Source organism: Ammospiza nelsoni, chromosome Z, assembly GCF_027579445.1.
Source record: "Ammospiza nelsoni isolate bAmmNel1 chromosome Z, bAmmNel1.pri, whole genome shotgun sequence".
Lineage (NCBI taxonomy): Eukaryota > Metazoa > Chordata > Aves > Passeriformes > Passerellidae > Ammospiza > Ammospiza nelsoni.
The window spans coordinates 24,327,514-24,342,613 of record NC_080669.1 but is presented as its reverse complement, the minus strand read 5'-3'; positions in this window follow the sequence as shown (position 1 = coordinate 24,342,613).

Sequence of the window (15,100 nt, the reverse complement as noted above, 5' to 3'; positions counted from 1 at the left end):
TGTGCTTCACGTGGCCCTAGGAAAGAAGGCTTTTTCTTTTCAAAATTAGGTGAAAGCCCTCTACCAGGATTGCTTTGTTCAATGGAAAATTGGTTTCTTAGCCAAATGCAAACAACTGCTATGGTTGCCATGGTTTCCTTATTTCTTATAAAGCAGAAGTTCCCTTCCAGTGTTGGGCAAGCAGTTTTGGTTTAAAAAAAAAAAAAAAAAAAAAAAAAAAAAAAAAAAAAAAAGAAAAAATCCCCCCCATTATTTGGGATTAAAAATTTCTAGTGAAAAATGAACCCCTTTGCAAGAATGGTTTCCACTGACATTTTACTGTTTTTTAAGATTTGGAATTTTAATTTTTTAAAAAGAGCACATCATGAAGCCTGTTAAACCGCAAGCTCTAGAGATTCCCACCCAAAACCATTTTTCAGCTAGCTTTATTAATGATCCCGCCTGAGCTATTCAGATGTGAGTCATTCCAGAGGGTGGGTGGATGGGAGGAGGAGTGCGGGAGGGGCGAGGGGCTGGCGTCGCTCCCGTGTGGGACGGAACCGGGAGGGAGGGAAGGAGGGAGGGCTGGTGCGGCTGCAGGCGCAGGGCGGGCCTGGCCCGGGCTGTGCTCAGGTCCTGGTGGCGCTGGGGACAGCGGCGGCCTGCGGTGGGACAGCAGCGGCCTGCGGTGGGACAGCAGCGGCCTGCCACAGCGCTGCCTTTGGGGCCTGGGGTGCACGCTGGGCATGGCCCCCCAGGCATCAGCCCCTCGGTGCGACTGCAAAGCCTTTCGGGGGAAATGCAGCTTCTCTCTTGCTGTCAGTGTGTGGCTTAGGAACACGGGAAAGGAACTGCTGTTATACGAACACTTCTAATTATATGGGCTTTGTTTTCACACAGCTGCTAGCTTTCTGAAATATATTATGAAAAAAAAATCTGCCATGACTGTATTACTCACCAAAGCCTAGATTTTATCAAACGCTGTGCACAATAAACTTGCAGAAGCTACATAATTTGTTGAAAAAAAGTTCAATGCACTAATAAGATGTTTCATAGGATTAATTTCTTTGTTTGTTCTACAAAAACCTAGACACAGTTAAAAATGAAATCCCTCCAATCTCTTGCACAGAAATTGTTTTATAATCTTTTTGGAGGATACTTTCTCCAGCTCACTAAGGCACTTGCTTAATGATTAACTGAAAGGACTTAATTGGTCCCAGTGAAGACATACTTTCTTAAAATCGGCTTATGGTAATTCCTTTTCAAATTGTAGTCTTTATGATTTTGCCATAGGAAGTCAAACACATAGCTAATTATAACACTGTTGAAGGAAAAAAATTAGAATCAAGGTAAGGATTTACAAAAAGAAAACAAAAAACAGTATTATCTTGATCTTGCTAAAATTTTTGAATGTGGTTGCATAATGAATTGCTTAATTGTCTTTGCTAGAAGCTCATTCTTGCTTGCTTTTGGTGAAAGAGGATAATTTTTTATGTTATGCCAAATAAAGGCATAACATAATAATAAAGGCATGTACAGCAGCCATGAGCAAAAAATGAAAATGCTAAAAAAAACATGAGAAAGCAGACTTAGAGAGAAATATTCTGATGACTCAATAAGCACTTACTCAGGTATTTGGTCCCCTATTTTGAGACTTGGTGAGACGCAGGTTATTAATTAGTTACATATTCTTATTATTGAAAAATCATGGCTATGTCTCTTATGATTTCTAAGACTCTGTTAAAAGTCATGGGCTTGGAGCTGCAGGGGAAGAAGATTTCTCTCCGGGGCACTGACTCTTCTCTGGTTTCCCCCTTTGTTTTAACATAAAGGCCTGGAAGTGTCCTCTTTCCTGCACTGGTGCAGCTGAGGGCACTGCCAAGCTCTCAGGGAGGACAGTGCTCTTACAGGGATAAGCGTCTGGGATGCAATACTCTGGTGTCCTGCACAGCAGGCAATGTCCTCATGTTACTGCTCTTGGTTGGGGTTTATGGGGTGCTGTTACAAGGATTCCCAATACCCCAAAACTTCAGGCTGCAGTTTCAGCCATTAAGGATCAAGTGCATCTTCAGGTGGTCCATCCCAAGAACCTGATGCAGCAGACTTTACAGCTTCCAAAACTTTATCTTCCTCCTAGGCTCAAGCTGCTGGCTGGTTTTGTGGGATTTCTGGTGCTTGCTGTTCAGTAAATGGCATATACCAGAAGAAGAGGCATGATCCTGAACAGGGATTTTTTCCCTTATCTGCAGGGAGAGAACAGACCCTGCCTAGCTGGACCCCAGAGTGCACACAATGACTCTCCAATGACTCTGCAGGAATCTGAACCTTTAGCAGTAAGCAAGGAATGTGTGCAAGTAAAAAAAAAAGAGAGAAAAAAAATCATAAATCAATCAATTAATTTGTCTGAAGAATTGTGCTAGTCTAACAAGCAAAATTTTCTGAAAATATTCCCAAGTGCAGGCCCAGAAATTTTTTTGTGAGGCCATCTTTAAATTTAAAAACATTATGTCCAGCAAAAGGAAAATGTTGAGTGGTTCTGCTCTGTTTTTGGAGGCAGACAAGCCTCCAGAATATGGAACTCCAGGTAATTTCAAAAATCCACCAGTAGTCCAGGCATTTTTCTGAGCTATTTATATATACCTGAGGGTGTGAGGCTAAATTATTACATGAGGCAAAATGCTGGTAGGTGTTTGTAGAAAAAATGCACCAGTTGGGTGTTTCCCATGCTTGTGACTGGAGTTTGCATGCCTTTCCTACTTTGAAGGTGGGAACAAGGATGCACATCTTGCTGTTTTTCATTCAAATTGGAAAAGAATCAGGAGTAAGGCTGGAATGAGCACTTATACTAAGAGCAACTGTGCATAACACATGCATGAGTGATGGGTTTACAGATATGAAGAACAACAGTGAAAATTTTACTAATAACTCTTTTCCTTTTGTACCCCAGCCTGGTTCCATACAGACACACATATATTTTAGCATATATTTAGTAAACTATATAGAGGTCAGGGTCTTCAGCAACTTAAACATTTTACCTGACTTTACTGCTTCTCAGCCTGTGTTCTTAAATACTTCATTTGTTTTTCTTCCCACCTTCTCTCTGGTCCATATATTTGTTGCAGAAATGTGTGAGCCCACATTTCATCTATCATGGTAGATAATTTTCAAGCTATTACATGCTATAAGAATTCCAGTGTTGGAATTTCAGCAACAGAGTACAACAGCGTTTATCCTTGGCTGTAGTAAGAAAGTCACTTCAATTTTTTTTATCCCCTATAAACCTGCATATTGCAGGTGCTGTAGGTATTCTTTGACATTGAAAAGTGCTGATGTTTGGCTGATTAATGCTTGAGAATACATAATGCACTCTGCCAATTTATTTTTAAATGAAATTTTGGATCAAATATTACATTAGAAAAAAAGCCTCTCTGTGTATATATATATTTTTTAAATATTATCTCCATTTATAATGAATTTTAAGAATTTAAACGCTAAATTGCTCAGTCTGGAGGATCGTAACTTTGTATTTGATCTCACACCATGCCTTATGGATTTACAGTATGTGAAAAGTATTTAAAACGTCTGCAATAAAACTCTTCCCCTGCTTTTGAAACTAAAATCATTTTTATATGCAATATGTTGCAGGGAGTTAAAATTTGTTAAGTAGGTTAAGTAGTGGGAGGAATATTATAGAAAATTATTGCATTCTATTGTAAGATAAATTAAAAAATAGTACAATTAGTAAAGAAATAAAATAAATTCTCTAATTAAATTTAAAAAAATCACTAATTCAAAGTTATTGCTAACTGTTGAGAAACAGATAATGCAATGTTGAAGTCTGATCTGTAATGACCATCTCCCTGGCACTAACTCTTCCCTTAATTGATGAGACTTAGGTTGCATCCCAGGTAATAGTGATGACAACCTCAGCTTTTAATTCCTGATTTAAGTGTCTTTTTACAAGCTTAATCCCAGACTGAGTGGACCAGGAGCAGGCTGCCATTCTGGGGCGGGGAGGAAGACTGTCACTGTCCTTGCTGTCCTTTACTCTGGACAGGAAGAGGTCTAGGGCTGCAGCAGGGAGATTTCAGATGTAGGGTTTGTTTCACCTGTTGCTGACTACAGCACCATGCAGGATCTGAGCTACCTGTTTAGGCTTGGCTTTGTGGCTGTAGGGAGCAGCAGGCTGTGTCCCTGTGTTGGGGACAGCCACCACTCCCCACGAGCTGTTGTGCAAGGACAGGCAGCAGCCTTGCATGTCTGCCTGCACCAGGACAGCATATCTCACACCAGCAGCCTTGCTCTGGACTGCTGCCCACAATGCCTGGCTATTCTGCACCCTGCTGTGGGTGTGTGGTCTTGCTTCCTGGGCATCTGCATGCAGATACCCCAGAGACAGGTATTGGCCCTTTTCAATCTGGAAAGGCTTGCAGTTCTGGAAGAATCTGCGATTTTGTGTGTTTATTTGTTTTCTTGAGAGCAACCCTGGCTTTGTTCTTTCTCTCCTGAGAGCAGTTCTAGTTGATGTTGCTATTGCCTGGTGTAGAATACTGCCCCTCCATGCTGGCCCCTTCTGAATGGAGTCCCCAGGGGAGCCAATCTTCTGTGTTCAAGCGATGCTACAGGCGGCTTTCTATTGCAAATCAGTGCATATTTCTCTCCTCCTCCTCCTCCTTGCACCCCCTCAAACTGCTATTTCATGCATGTTCACGTTCGAGTCTCTTCTTGTTTTTGTAACCTATTGGAGACAAAACCAGCCTTACCCTCTTCGGCTTGCAAGTTTGTATGCTGAAGGGAGCAATAATGACTGGACAGCTTTGATTCACTCTCAGTTATATGCAGAATCCTTTCACAGACCCAAAAAAGCACACAACAGCCTCAGCTTCTCCTATTTGCTGCCTTATTTCTGGGTTCTGCTGCCAGCTCTGCCTGGTAAAAGAGAAATTTTGTTCTCTGTATTTTCCGCCTTCGCATTATTTATTGGCAGTCTCTCTCTCTCTTGTGAGTATAGATAGCAGTCTGTCTAAGGGACATCTGAGCTTCCTCTGGGCACTAAGAAAAACCCATGGCACTAAGAAAACCACCATTATCCTTGTGCAGTTTTAGGGCTTTTTAATATATATTCTACTGGAAAATACCTAAGAAATAGAAAAGATTGAATTAACAGGGTAAACGCTCCCTTGCCTTTGTAGTGGCCATCTCTTCTCTCTATTAGATACAGAACCTAATCTGATGCAATTTTTGCTTTAATTGCTCTCTTTGATATTCTCTATAAAGAAAGGATAGCAAAAGTATATGGACACTTTTTTGTTTCGGATGCTGGTCTGACCTCTGATTTTGTTCACTTATTTTTAAGAAACCTTATGATATTCAGGGAGATCCAAGGATGGTTCAGTTTCCCCAGGGTTGTCAAAGAGTTTTGCAGCCAGTTCCAAAAGCAAGATTTGTCCCTCTCCCTTTGCACTTTTTTCTGGGGTTTGGTTTATTTTCTCTTTCCAGAATAAACTCTACTTTTCCCTCTCTTGCCTCTTTCCACTAATACAAGGTAATTTTTATTAGCTGCTGCTGCTGCAGAGTAATACTACTTCTACTCGTAATAGTAGTAGATTTATTGCCTCACTTGTCAATCAAGAAGACAGATTTTCATGATGCTCTTTTCGAGAGGAAAGTGAGATCTTCAGCACTGTGTAAGTGATTATGTCACATCTAATTTTCTTGTTTTCCAGACATTTAAGAGAAAGAAGCCTTTGGCTTGCAAAGTTAAGATAAAGAAATTAAAATTGTCTATAGTAACAGGTAACTAATTTTCCATGAAAATCTGTTTTCCTAATCTTAATGCTGCTATCTTTCTTTAGCTTTGAGAATTTGTTACTATGTAGAATAACAAGATCATATGTAGATTAGCATAATAGCAGTTGCAACAATAGTATTTTTTTAATAGATCATTTAGTAGTGCTTTGATGTTTTTAACAATCCCTAATGGTTCAACATTAGGAATTACTCTCTAAGTGCTCGGAAATTGGGCTTTATAAAGAAAAAAAATTGCTCTCATTATAGAAAAGGCACCTATTGATCCCTGTTACAGAATGGGGATGCTATCTCACCCTCTAGTTCTTCTGAATAAATAATGACCTTTGACATAATGCAGCACTGGACAGGTTAGAAATAGCAGCTAGCCTGTGAGAGAGGCTGAGATGTAACAGTTTCTCAGCTAAAATGAAGCTGAGCTCTGCTACGGATGGGGTTGCCTTTTCATTCAGTTCTGCCACAGGATCTAACTAAAATTAAATATATTTGACAAATGACCTGAGAGAATCTTGCTGAAGAGGTTGTTCTAATCAGAGACAAAGAGGTCTGAGATTCTGTAGAAGTCCCCAAACAGGCTGAACTCTGCAGATATGCCTGAGGTGCTGGGTGTGGTTTCACCATAACAAGACTCCTGTGTCAGTAGTGGATTTAATTGTTTGTCCTGCAGCAGACCCAGAGCCTTTTGGTACTGATATTTCCTTTTACAAACACTTAACCAGGGTCTTTGGAATTTCTTTTGTACATTCCAGATGAGGACGTGCTTCCCTGAGCTGCTGCAAGGCAGTCCAGAGTACCATCAGCCAGGGGCCTTTGCTGAGCAACACCTGCTACTCTGGCCCTCCACATTCCTTGCTCTCTTCTGGAACCCTCCAGGTGAAGCACAGGCTATGCAGTGCCACCTTGCACAGAGATATTCAAAGTGAGACATGCTTTGAAGCAAACATGCTCCTTGTCCCTGTGTGGAGTGGGAGATCCCTTGGCCTCTGGAAGAAAAGTGCTCGCACTGGCACATCAGACACACAGGAAAACTAGGATTTGCTGAAGTCTCCTTAGGGCAAGGGGGTCACAGGCACAGCCACATCTGTGCCTGTTTCTGCAGCTAGCTCAGCCCAAGCAGGTCAGTTGTTGCTGTGTGGTGCTCCATCTCAAGGCATCACCACCAGGTGAGCAAGAGGCCCTGCAAGTTCCCCACAGCCTCTGGGAAGGTGGTTTCTATGGAGATGAATGTCACCTTTTACCACAAACTCCACCTCTAACATCACAGGATTAAATACAGTGTGCATTTGCAAATCTCTGCCAGGGTTACCATTTTACACTCATCCATGTTCCAGCTCTACGTGCTCTGGTGGTCTCAGGTGAACGTTTCTGGGGTCTTGCTACAAGCTATGGTCTCTGCTGTTTTCTGATACAGGCCTGTAAGACAGATGTGGTATTGCTCTTTAGTGACTACCCTGAATGCCTCTGGTGCTTATGCTTTCCCATTGGAAGTAGAAGTATTGCTTTTTCTTACCAGGAAGACCCCTTCACCATGCAGAATCTTTAAGAGCTGCACTGGGATAAATCACTGTTAGCTATTACCAGAACTAGGCGGGCTTGTGTATGCAAAGATTACAAGGTCTAGGAATAAAAAATTAGTAAAAATCACTTGCTAGAAACTGGATCTTGGAAGTGTGAATTTTAGAGGTGAACAAAGGCTTTTGGAAAGTGTGTAATTTCCAAAAAAAAAAGAAATAAATATTTTTGATTTTTAATTATTTACATGATTTCTCAAATAACCTTACATGACAGTATCCTGCCCTTTCATTATGTAGTTGGCCATGAACTTTCCTGAAAGGTGTCCACAGACCTTGCAAAACTGAGAGCCAAACTCAAAGCCATCCAAGAGCTCAGATGTATCATAGGGCTCAATGCAGAATCCTCTGAGAACATGGATTTTCTATCCTAGGGAGTTTAAAATCTAGATTTTGAAATTATACATACATGTTTTATTAGTATCATCACCAAAATGTGTCTCCACAGCAGCAATCATAGCCTTGGGAGATATGTCTTTAAGTCAATGTAGGGAATTTTTTAAAGAGAAAACCTCCAAATGGGATATTTATATCTTCACAGGCTATCTTTAGGTGCCATTTGTCAAGTTCTTGCACAGTGTCTCCCAAACCTCCTCTTACTGAAACAGCAATATTCCACACCTCATTTTTAAACTTTGGGAAAACATGGAAAGCTCCTAAAATAATTTTCATTCATTTCTCAGAGCAATAGCATCAATGCCAGTAAAATGAAATTGAGCCATCCTGAAACTGAGCCTCCTCAAAGGCAATTTTGGAATAGCTTTTTCACATCAGCTGTGAAGCACTTGCAAGGACTGTAGGTTCCCAGCCTTATCTTTTGCTGTGAGAAGGGCAGCACACCACACTTGGGGTGTGCTGCATGTAGAAATAATGTTTCCCTGCACCACAGCATCTCTGTGGGGCGGCAGAGAGTGTGAATGAAACAAGAGCGTGAGCAAGAGACTGGAATTGTATGTAGGGCTGACACGGATTCTGGGAATGGAAAGGGAGACACAGCAGGGCACTGTCAAAGCACATGTAAAGCAGAGGGTGCCGCAGCTGTGCATGTGTCAGGGGAGAGTGCAGATTTTTGCGGAGTGAGGGGAGAGAAAGAGAGAAAAGCACATGCAATCATTCTGCATAGAAGGTATAGTCCTGCTAATGAATGAGACAGGAAAGAGCAAAGCAAACTTAAACATCCAGAACAGGAGTTCACACAAGACTGGTGACAAGGCTCTCAGTGTGTGTTATGATCTCAGAAGAAGGTATTTGCTGACCCCAAAGCTGTGAATCCAGAATGCATTGTGTGTCTTTCCTAATGGCAGTGAGTGGGGCTGCAGATAAAGGCAAAGTAGAAAATATAAAATGGATGGGAGAGGGAGGAAGATGTGCAAAACTGTGTTACGGGTTGTTTTAAGTGAGGAAAGAGTTTGTAAGGAAGGGCAGGGTCAACAAAAGAAATTCCATTCACACGTGGACCAAGGCAGTTTGGAGCATGTAAGGCAAACAAGATCTGACATAAGGGCAGTGAAGATGTTAATGAGCAGGAGTAGTAGAAGTATTCCAGTTTTTCCTGTCTCCTGCGCTTGGAAGAAGAAACATGGAATGCTGCCTAACTGATAAAAACTGAAGGTAAATCACCAGAGACTTTCAATCAGTAGTCTAAGCAATTTGCTTTCATGATCTCAAAAGAAAAAGAAAGATACAACTTTCCCTCTGCCACTGAAAAAGCAAATATTTTATTGGTAATTTATAAAAAATTAATAAAATAATAGGAAAATTGATTAAATAGTAATTTATAAAAAATTATTAAAATAATTGGAAAGCTGATTAAATATCTGAAGACTAGAACTTGACTATTAGGAGGTGAACAAGATGACACAGGAAGGTGTAGACCAGTTGAGCTAACATGACTCCTGATGAAAATAATGGAAAAATTGGTATAGGATACAATTTGTAGAGAAATAAAGCGTAGGAATATAATTAATGCCAGTCAACATATATTTATACCAAATATACCTTGTCAAATAGAATTTATTTTATTCCTTCAGATAATAAATCTCATTGATGAAGGCAGCTGTGGAGGTATATGGTTCTCTGTAATGATATTAATCTCATACCACTGCCTTTTTGAGATAGAAACACATGCTATTTGACACTGACATGTGCAGGCACTAAGAATTGGCTAGCTGACACAAGTAGTTTTAAGGGAAGTCATGATAAATATGGGTTCTTACAGCATGTTCTAAAAAATTGTCTATTGAGCCTATTTGATGTCTTTCCTAATACCTGAAGGAGAATACAAACTCCCTGAAAAGTACAGCTGACACTATGTCAGACAAAATGTCTGCAAAACCATGTGCAAAAAACTGCTGTACCAAAGGACCAATGAGGATTATTCAGCAGGCCATTTGAAGAAAAATGTTACTGTTCGGGGTAAGGCTGTGCAAGTTTGGATAGGGAATGGTGGCCTTACCTGCAGGGGGTGGGACTACAGCCTGGGAAATAGCTTGGGGATCAAAATGGATAAAACCACTGAAATATTTAAACACAGTTGTTGCCACAGCAAGTGGATGTAATGTTGCCTTTGGATATATATGCAATTGAGAAATGAAGTCTAGAAAAGCTATGCGGAAAATTCAATATAGGAATACAGTGTTTGTCCATGACCACAGAAAATATTTCAGAAAAGAGAAAATGGTGTGGGAACTGGGGTTCGGGGAGAGAGAGGCAAAAACTATCTTGAAATGTGGAAATTGGACCTTTACTTTGTGGTGATATGGAAATGTTTTTGGATTAGCTGCAAATACAAATTTCTGAAAGACTAAACTCGGGTGGCTTGATTTTTACCTGTCCTCATTCAGAAAATATGACTGTACTTCATTACAAAATAGTTTATTCCCCTAGAAAAGGAAGCATAACTTAACTGAAATGTCTTTCTTTCTGTCTGCTTATTTCTAGAAGGAACATAAATTTAAGAATTAATTCAGGTAATCTTGCCCAATATCCCCTGTAGATATAAACTTGGAAAGCATTCAAAGAATTTCATTTTTTCCCCATCTCCGCGCGGTCCCTTCCTCTAATGTCTAAAGTGTCATTAGAGCACGAGTACCAGAGGGGAGCTCTAATTGTAGAAAGCAAAGGAAACAAGGAACTAATAGTTAAATGCCAGATCAGAATTTCAGGCTAAAGGAGAGGAATGTGTATTTTTAACCATGTTATAACAAAGCCATGTAAGAACTGGTGTCTCTCTTGAGCTGTCTCTGAGCAAAGGTGGGAGACCTCTCTGGAAAAATGCTGAGTCAAAGAGTTTGGGGACTCAGCAGGAAGTTAACATGAAATAATAAACAACTTGAGTTCCACAGGAGATCTTGACACAACATCTGACCACGTTTAATTTTAAGTGTGGTAACTAAGGAGAGGCTTATTGTCCAGTGAAGCATGTAGGAAATGGTATTATTAAGAAGTCCCAGTCAAAAGTAGATCTGAAAGAGATGCCATATGAGGTGAAACCACAGTCTGCATATGTCAGGGAGACTGGAGTTGAGCAGGGATATTTGGCTGTGCTACCTCTGCTCAGTCACAGGTTTGGCATGTGACATTCACCAAGGCTCAAAAATGCACCTCAAGGTTTGGGTATATCAGCCTCCTGGGAGGGCTTCCCTCCCACCTGGTGTGCAAAGAAAGATTTTTACCTACTTGCCCATGCCTGAACGTTATGAAAAGCAGGACTGTGGGAAGCCTTATCTGAAATACCACAGACTCTGTTCAGTCCTTGTCCTTGCATTACACCTGTCATGCTGCACAAGTCTTTATAGCTGATAGTTTATGGCCTAGTATCGTTAAGTGTGCATAAATATTTTCAAGACTTCACAAGGCTTCTCCAGCACCTCCTCTGTTTCTATTCAGCATTGAACCATACCCTGTTACAGAAGGGAATTTAGTTACACATTTGAAAATCTTTTCTGTTTTTCTCAACAGCCCTGAAGAAAAGCTTTTACCGGGTTCACAAAATAAAGAATGTAGCTTTAAATTTCCAAGAATAATTCCTTTTGCTAAGTAAATGTAATGTCAAGCAACTGCCTTTCTTTTTCCTTATGTTATTCCTTTTGCCTTTGTCCCTTAGGTGCTAGTGACTCAGAGTGGCTTATAAAATATGAAGAACAACATTCAAAGTCTCTCAGAGAATAAACAGTATTATTTCCTGACAAAACTGCACACTGACAATTATTGAGCAACAGCATGACATGCACAAGATATAGAAACCCTAAAAATGGAGCTGACGTGATTGTGAGACTCCCACACAATCCAAGGGTATAAGAAATTCACAGGTAGGACTCAGTTAAACTCTCCTCAACCTTGCCACTCACAGATTACATCCCTAAGGAAAAGAAATGTTTTGGGGTTTCTTGACATAGCCTAATGACATGAGCAACAGCTTCTCCTTACTAGCAGTCCTTTGCTTTTGGGAATGAAGAATTTATAGTTCGACATTTAAATGTTTTAAATGTCCAGAGAATCAGAGAAATTAATCTTCCAAGCAGATACACAGCAGAATTGCCCAAGTACCCACATGTGCTCAGTGCCTGTAACTTCCCATCTTTGCTAAGGTTTCTGTTGTCTGGTAGTGCTTGGGACTCTTTTCTCTCATGAATGCCTGTGTCTCAAACTGATTCTTTCTTTGTCTTCTTGGACTCTTCCTTTCTTTTTCTGAATATTCATGGGACTTTCACCCCTCTCTCCATCCTCTTTTGGCATAGATTTAACTTTAAACAATCTTTAACACAGATTTAACTTTAACTTTTTTTTGCAGATAACTCTGTCTCCTGCCTATCTAATTTGAATCAGCTGCTTTATATTCGGTTTCTCTGCAAGTATCACTTCATTCAGGAAGGTATTTTGGTTTTGCTTTATGATATATTCTTGTATGGTCAAATGCAACATGAACAAAATGGAATTCCAAAGATCTCCTAGGAATTCATCCTATTCTAAATGGATATTATGGGTAGCAGCAGTATGATGCCCAAGTAAGTGGTTAGAAGAATGTTAAACAAAAGCTCCCGAACTTCCAGCCACAAGCACCAAAGTAGGCAGGTGTGACATCCTGATAAATGGAGAACTACTTAAGATAGGGGAGTGTGGTTTTCTCTGTCTTTTCCTTTCTGGCACTCTGGTACACGAAGCATGACAGCTTCCCACTGCCCTCTATTCTGGCAGGACCACCTGTTCCGGAGCTGGATTTGTCTGTCTCCCATTTTTACACAGTCAGTCCCTTTTAAACATCTCCCAGTGCTCTTCACCCATTCTCTATAGCTACCCTTTTTATTGTCTGTCATGTTTCTCCTCTGACTCCATCTCTGTGGGCTCACAATTGATGAGAATAAAGCTGGTGGCAAAGCACAGCATTCCTCCTCCTATTATGCCAGCAGTACTTAGAGCAGTTAACAGCAGATCAGTTCTCTGCAGCAGAGAAGGCAATTATTGTCCCGTACTCAGCACTGATGAGGTCTTCTTTAGGAAATTAGAAACAAACTGGAGAGTCCACAGGAGGAAGAAAGAGCAATTAAAGGTGAGAAAGTCTGTAATCAGAAAATCTTGAAAGAACACACTTTTCTGAGAGAGAGAAAAGGAAAGAAATAAGATATCCTTCCACTGCACATTTTTAAAGAGATCAGTGAATAATTGTTAGCAGCGTCCCTGGGAGGGTGAGGCAGGTAACCTGCAGTGAAGGAGAGCTGACCTCACTTTCCTCTAACCAATGTGCAGAGGTGCAGTCCTGCCAAAAATGGGTAACCACCAAAATAATAGGTGCAGCCCAGTAATATCCATCCTTGGCCAGCTGTAACCAAGCCTGACAAGCCAAGAAGGCAGGGGCAAGGTAGGGTAGTTTTCTGATCCTGTCTGCGTGTTGTGGGCTGGATCCCATCATACAAAGTGTCAGAACAGTTGAATTTTCACCTGCATGCAAGTTTAGTGCATTCTCTTTACTCTTCAGTTTAATTGGACAAAAAATCCAATTTGGAAGAGTGCTCATATTGCAATTAAGGCATAGCTCCAGTGTTTTGTAGCACAAAACCATAAGCAGTATTTTGATAGGGTTGACAGCAATCTGGTCTAAAAAAGGTGCCCTGACCTCACAGTTACTTTCTGCTGTTAGCCTGCTCCTCCACCACCTCCCCAAGCAAACTTTTGTGCTTTGTCTGTGTGACTCCTTTTGAAGACTCAGCACAGATTGCCCTTCTGCAACTCCAATGAGAATGGTGAAATCTGCTTTCCGGAACTGCAGAAATAATCCTCCTATGCTTGTTAGAAGGTCCCTGAAATAAACGGCCAGGGTAGGAGGCTAGAAATCAACTTCACTGGGGAGGCCTGCCTTTGGAAACTTTCTGCAAAAGTGCTGTTTTTAGTTGGGTGGGGTTATGAACTTGCAGACATCACATGCTGCCCACAGCTGGTTAATCTGTCACAGTTTTTCTGATGAGATTGTTAAGAATCATTTGAGCAGGAGTATGCACAGCTCTTGACAATGCTCTGGGATGTAATTTGCTTCATCATCAATTCCTCCACAGCTGTAGAGAATGCTGGGACTGCTTCCAGCCTCCTATAACGTCAGTAAGAAAGAATCCTGCTCAGCTCTGTTGCCTATTTCTGCAGCTCCAGAGCCCTGAGCACTTTCTGCCCCTTGCAGACCAAATGTTGCTGTCACATGTGACACTTTACATTACTTTTTTGATCCAAAGCCCTGGTGATTAACTCGAGCAGTAAAACCTGACACTGAAAGAGAAGGAGAGATCACACTGACCTTCTGCCATGTTCATTGCCAGCAAGGTTGGAAGAGGTGTTGATGGTCACAGTGCGGCAGCTGGAGAGTCCCACACTAGCCATATAGGTTGTTTAATTGCACCCTGCCAAATTCAGATCACTCAGTTAATTAAAAGTAACTGAGAAAGCACAATGGCTTTTCTAGGCCAGTGGCATTTCTGGCAAAATGAGTTCCATTTTTAGATTTCAGCAGGAGGGATGATGAAACATAAAATGAGGATTTGCTGCACCCAGGGTCAAGTTGTCCAGTTTTTCTCTAGCAAAAGATCTAATGTTTTATGCTCTCTCTTCTCCCAGATAGTATGGATATACTATGGAGGGACTTGTGAACTCTTTTCTCTCCTTATTGATCCAGCTGCATCTTTTGTGGGGAGCAGGGTTGGCAGGTGGAGGATGCAGGGTTTGTTTGATAAAATCCTCCTTTCCTGATGGTACACAGCATGTTGCTGCTAGAATCCGAGCAACTTCTGTGGATACAGGCTGGTAAATATTTCCATGTGATTTCATATGTTCTCTTCACACATACTTAAAGGCAAGTACAAGAAAACAATAGGCATTTGCTTTTGTTCAGAAGAGATATATGTTAAAGGATTAGCTTTCAAAAATGCTTCTGAGAAGTAATGACTGTATGAATGTGGTAAACTATAACTAAAGTATTTGGGGATTTGAAATGGATTTGAAATAGATTTTGAGAGCAATGGCTTGTGCTTTTACATTGAGTAAGAATATAGGTTCAGTATAAGTAAAGGTAATTGCTTAACTACTGCTGTTCTCTTCCCGTGTACAAAAGCTATTGTTTATTTAGAAGTGAAGAAAATAAGGAGTGGCTGGAGATGTGTGCAATATTGCAAAACAAAAAGACAGTTGGAGAGAATATGTTTGCTAATGAGTAAGATGTTGAGTGATTCACAACAGTAAACAGTCTCAGCTCTCCTTTCATG